We start from the raw sequence: 5643 nt of genomic DNA, 5'->3' as shown, positions 1-5643 counted from the left end.
TCATATTTTGTGCGTTTTTTGATTCATGACTCACGGATGCGTCGTCAACGAGTGGTTTTGCACAATACACAACAGAAGTAAACGGTAGCAGCAATCAATGCAATGCACCCTCTGCATTGCATTGATGCCCAAAACTGTTCAAAATCTAGACCTACATCTAAAATGGAACAAAATACAAATTTTGGTGGAAAAAGTGACAATTGAGCTTTTAGTGTCTCAATATCCACCTTGTTTTTAGTTTATTTTCAAGATTTAAAAAGATTATTGTCAAATGCACTGTGAAAACAGCACTTTAGACCATTCTCTGCAAATCTGCCATACTACCGAGAGTAAATAAACAAAAGAAATATAAAACCTAAAAGGAACAAATACACTGCCTGGCCAATAAAAAAGTCACCACCTGGATTTAATTAAGCAAATAGCTACGAGCCTCCTGTTGGATAATTACTGCATGGGTGATTATCTTCCAGCTGGCAACAAGTTATTTAACCCCAACTGATGCAATGAGTAGCTTCTCATTCCTTAAACAACCATGTCTAAAGACACACCCTGTGGTTGTGGAAAATATGTTAGTCTGTTTGAGAAGTGACAAATCATTGGCATGCATCAAGCAGAGAAAACATCTAAGGAGATTGAAGAAACTACTAAAACTGGGTTAAGAACTGTGTCGGAAATGTGGTCAGAAAAAATCCTGATCGGCGATTACGTAAACGTTTGGTGAAATCAAATAGAAGAAAAACAACAGTAGAACTCAGGGCTGTGTTTAATAGTGAAAGTAAGAACATTTCTACACTCACAATGTGAAGGGAACTCAATGGATTGGGACTGAACAGCTGTGTAGCCTTAAGAAAACCACTAATCGGTGAGGCTAACTGGAAAAAAAAGGCTTCAATTTGCTAGGGAGCGTAACGATTAGACTCTGGAGCAATGAAAGAAGGTCATGTGGTCTGATGAGTCCAGATTTACCCTGTTCCAGAGTGATGGGGGCATCAGGGTAAGAAGAGAGGCAGATGAAGTGATGCACTCATCATGCCCAGTGTCTGCTGTACAAGCCTGTGGGGGCAGTGCTATGATCTGGGGTTGCTGCAGTTGCTCAGGTCTAGGTTCAGCAACATTATGTGTCCAAAGAATGAGGTCAGCTGACTACCTGAATATACTGAATGACCAGGTTATTCCATCAATGGATTTATTCATATTCCAAGATGACAATGTCAGGATTCATGGGGATCAGATTGTGAAAGAGTGGTTCAGGGAGCATGAGACATCATTTACACACATGGACTGACCACCACAGAGTCCACACCTTAACCCCACTGAGAATCTTTGGGATGTGCTGGAGAAGGCTTTGTGCTGTGGTCAGACTCTCCCATCATCAATACAAGATCTTGGTTTAAAATTAATGCAACACTGGATGGAAATAAATCTTGTGACATTGAAGAAGCTTAGCCCCCATCCCATAGCAATGACACTCCTTGATGGCAGCAGCCATCCCCAGCAGGATGCAACCACAAAAACACTTTAGGAACAACTCAGAAAAACATGAAGAACAGCACAAGGTGTTGACCTGGCCTCCAAACTGATCACATATCTGTGGGATGATTGGTCGTATTTTATTTTATTTTATTTTTTTAAATAAGGCTGTATCAGAACTGGTTTGTTTTTTTGCATTCCCAAAAGCATCTAGTTTGCATCTTGTAATGAATCCCTACCAACTTCCTAAAGAGTGTTCTTGGTTTGAATGGATGCTTCTTTAAAAAGGCAAAGCACTATTCCCCTCAATTGTGCTTTCCTTCCTCAGAACGATTGAGTTAATGCCGCCTAATGTCCCCGCTGTCTCCATGATGGATTTTTTTTTTTACAGCCTAGGGATGTTTGCCACCTTCACTGAGAAGTTTCTCAGGGGTCTCCATCATTGTGAGCTAATTCTTGGAAAGTAACTCGAAGTGGACAACACTTATATTCAAGTCAACAGGTGCAACGATTCTTATTCTGAATTTGTCCACAAATAAAAACCTCTCACCTAGCTCCTTGTTTTTTTTACAGCGTACCTCATGTTCCCAAAGTGGCTGTGGGAAGTTTGGCCTTCAGTGATGTTGGACCGCTGCCTGCTGAGCAGCTCTACAGAAGCCCCGCTTAATCCCAGTGATATAGTAGCTATTAAGGGGCAGCGTTTTGTCTTTGCTCTCACAAACCCAAGGTTGTTTTCCTCTTCCTTTACCAGATTCAGTCTTTGGCTAACGGGATTTCTCCCTGCTGCTTAGCACAGAGTCACTAATAAGCGTCTGAAAACGTCCTTATCGGTCAAATTGGTCTGATAAAGATTTGAAAGGAGTTTTTGAGCTCGTTGCTTTTGTGAACTTTATTTAACTCATCAAGGCTGTGTGAGATGGTGACATGGAGTCCTTTCTGTGAACTGAGAACTACCCCAATCGTGGAAAAAATGAACAAAACATGCAGTCATTTCTCTATTTCTGGACTATCCCTCCCTCTGCCCTGTCCTTTTGTCTCTACTGCTGCTTGAGAATCTGTCGACATCTGGTCACAATGGAGGAAGATGGGGAAGATGAGGAGGAGGAGCGTGGTCCAAGAGGTTAAATATCTCAAGTTGTGCAATGATGTAAAAAAGAAAAGAGCACTTAAAATTCAGGAAGTCAAGAAAGGGGCAAACCTTAATTCTCTTTTCTCTTAATGAGAAAGAGTTCATTCTGTTAGAGTCCAGGACAGCTGTCACTTGTCTCTGCAGACCTGTGACGTGTTCAGGCGTCAGTGGCGTATTGACGGGCAACCAGTCTGACATCTCCCCACGCACGAGCTGCTGCAAAACTCTAGCAAGCCAAGTGGTTAGCCCTCCAATTCATATCATCTAGAGAAGGGATATACAAGTCGGTGGGAGTGCTGGACCAAGAAAGAAACCAAAAATGTGTGAGCATCCCCCTCAGTTGTACTTTTGTTCCTCAGAACAGTTGATTTAATGTCCCCTAATGTCCACGCTGTCTCTCTGATGGAGTTGTTTTTACAGCCTAGGGATGTTTGACACGTCCTCTGAAAAGTTTCCGAATGCAAATGAAGACCTTTAAGAAATAATAAAACCATGGCAGGGTCTCCATTGTTATTGGAGTTAATGCAAAGGAGGGGAACAGAATTTTTTGTAAATCTTCCGGTAGTTGCTCTGGACATTTCTCTTAAAGCAACTGTTGACGTCACGCTGCACCTGTACTGGCCTTGGAGTGGAAGTGCAAAACGCCCAATCAGACACGCCCGAGGAGGTGTTGATGGAAAAGGCACATCTGAAAAAGCCTCGGGAGATGCCAAACCTTTTTGTCTTTTTATTTTAAACAAGCCTTCTTCTTCCATCTTATGTAATTTGTCCATGAAACCAACTGGAAGTTACGTGTCCAATTACCTTTAATCCTTTGAAAAAGAGAGGGCAACTAAAGAAAAAAATGACAAAAAAACAATCTAATTTGCTTGTGAATATCATCAAATTAAAGCTGAGTCTCTGTCCGTTAGGCCTGTAATCATTATATAACTGTAACTTTAGGGTTAGGGTTATTTGTTGTATATATATGTTAGTGTAGCTGCAGTCAAGGCGTATTACGCAGATGACTTATGTCATTTTCGCCCCATTTACCTCCACTAAATTTAAACGGCGGCAAATATTCTCAGAGATGAATACCTCTGAAGCCATATTTGAATTATAAGCGTATAATCTTATCTAGCAGCATCTGTGTAGAAACGAAACTTCTGCTGTTACACCAAAAAAATGGAGGTAAATGGAATTTAATGTGAGCTGATCAGGGGCACAACTCCCAGTTATCCTAAAAAATATATAATCATATATATATATTAGCGTAGCTGCAGTCTTCAAGGCGTATTCTGCTGATGACTTTTTTTCATTTTTGTCCCATTTACCTACACTAAATTTGAGAGGCAGAAAAAATTCTCAGAGATGAATACCTCTGAAGCCTCTTGTAATATTTGAGTTATAAGCCTATAATCTTATCTAAAAACACACTGCACCTTCTTATCTTATATAATTCGTCCACAAAACAAACTTCACGTCACGTGTCCAATTACCTTTAATCCTTTGAAAAAGAGAGGGCAACTAAAGAACTGTAATTTCTGTAAATAACTTTCTCTAATTTGGTTGTGAATATCATCAAATTAAAGCTGAGACTCTGCCCGTTAAGCCCGTAATCATTATATAACTATAACTTTATTCTGCTTTGATGCAACAGCTACAATAGCATCTGTGTAGACCTAACTGCACCTTCTACATACACCCCTCTTGATTTAACTAGTCTGTGTATTGAATATTTTTATTGTTATTTATTATATGCTAATGAAACTTCTGCTGTTACACCAAAGAATGGAGGTAAATGGAATTTAATGTGAGCTGATCAGGGGCACAACGTCCAAGTTATCCAAGAAAATATATAAACATATATATATATAGATATATATCTATATCTCTATATATATATATATATATATATATATTAGCATAGCTGCAGTCTTCAAGGCGTATTCTGCTGATGACATTTTTAATTTTTGCCCCATTTACCTCCACTAAATTTAAGCAGCGGCAAATATTCTCAGTGATGAATACCTCTGAAGCCTCTTGTAATAAGCATATAATAAGCGTATAATATTATCTAAAAACACACTGCACCCTCTTATCTTATATAATTCATCCATGAAACAAACTTCAACAAGACTTTCTCTAATTTGGTTGTGAATATCATCAAATTAAAGCTGGTACTCTGCTCGTTAGGCCTGTAATCATTATATAACTATAACTCTATTCTGCTTTGATGCTACAGCTACAATAGCATCTGTTTAGACCTAACTGCACCTTCTACATACACCCCTCCCTCGGATACTGACCAGGTATCTGGACAACTCCTTCCTGTTTAGTGAAGCCACACCGTTCTGACTTGGATGAGTCCGACTACAGATGGGACATTGACCAGTATCTGGTGTCCTGGTGTGACCTGAACGCTGGAAAGACAGTGGAGTGGATTTCCACTGTGCAGTCCATAAACCATCGAGTTCAACCCACCAAAGACAATGAGGGTGCGTCTCTGCTCCCCTCTGGCAGGTGGCTGCCATCCATCAGGACTTAAACTTCACGCCACGACCGCAGTTTCCACCCATCTGGCCCTAGACTCATGAGATCAAGCTTGACTATTTAAAACCAGACCTCTAGCATGTTCCTTATACTCCTGCCAGTTTATTAGGTTCGCCAATGAAAACTTTCTGATAACAGATGTTATTCTTAGCTTTGAGATTGTTTTGGTATTCAGCATTTTGTCAAGAAGAGCTGGGAGAGCTGTTGATTCAACTATGTTTTCATTTCAGTACCGCCAAGTGTTGTTTTTTGACAACGCTAATTATAGTCAGTTGGCTAGACTAACCCTCTCTGGAATATTTTTCTTCTTGACGCTGTCCTGAAGAAAATTTTTAACTCAATGTTAATGTCTTCTTCTTCCTGGTCTATTTCTGCTTCTTCTTTCTCTGTTTCTTTTTCTTCCTCCTCCTCCTCCCTCTCTACTTCTTCTTCTTCCTCCTCTTTTTCCTCTTCTTCTTCCTCTATTCTTTTTCCTCCTCCTCTATTTTGTCTCCTTCTCATTCTTCTTCTTC

Source organism: Chelon labrosus (assembly GCF_963514085.1).
Source record: "Chelon labrosus genome assembly, chromosome: 21".
Taxonomy (NCBI): domain Eukaryota; kingdom Metazoa; phylum Chordata; class Actinopteri; order Mugiliformes; family Mugilidae; genus Chelon; species Chelon labrosus.
Note: the sequence above shows the minus strand (reverse complement) of the source record.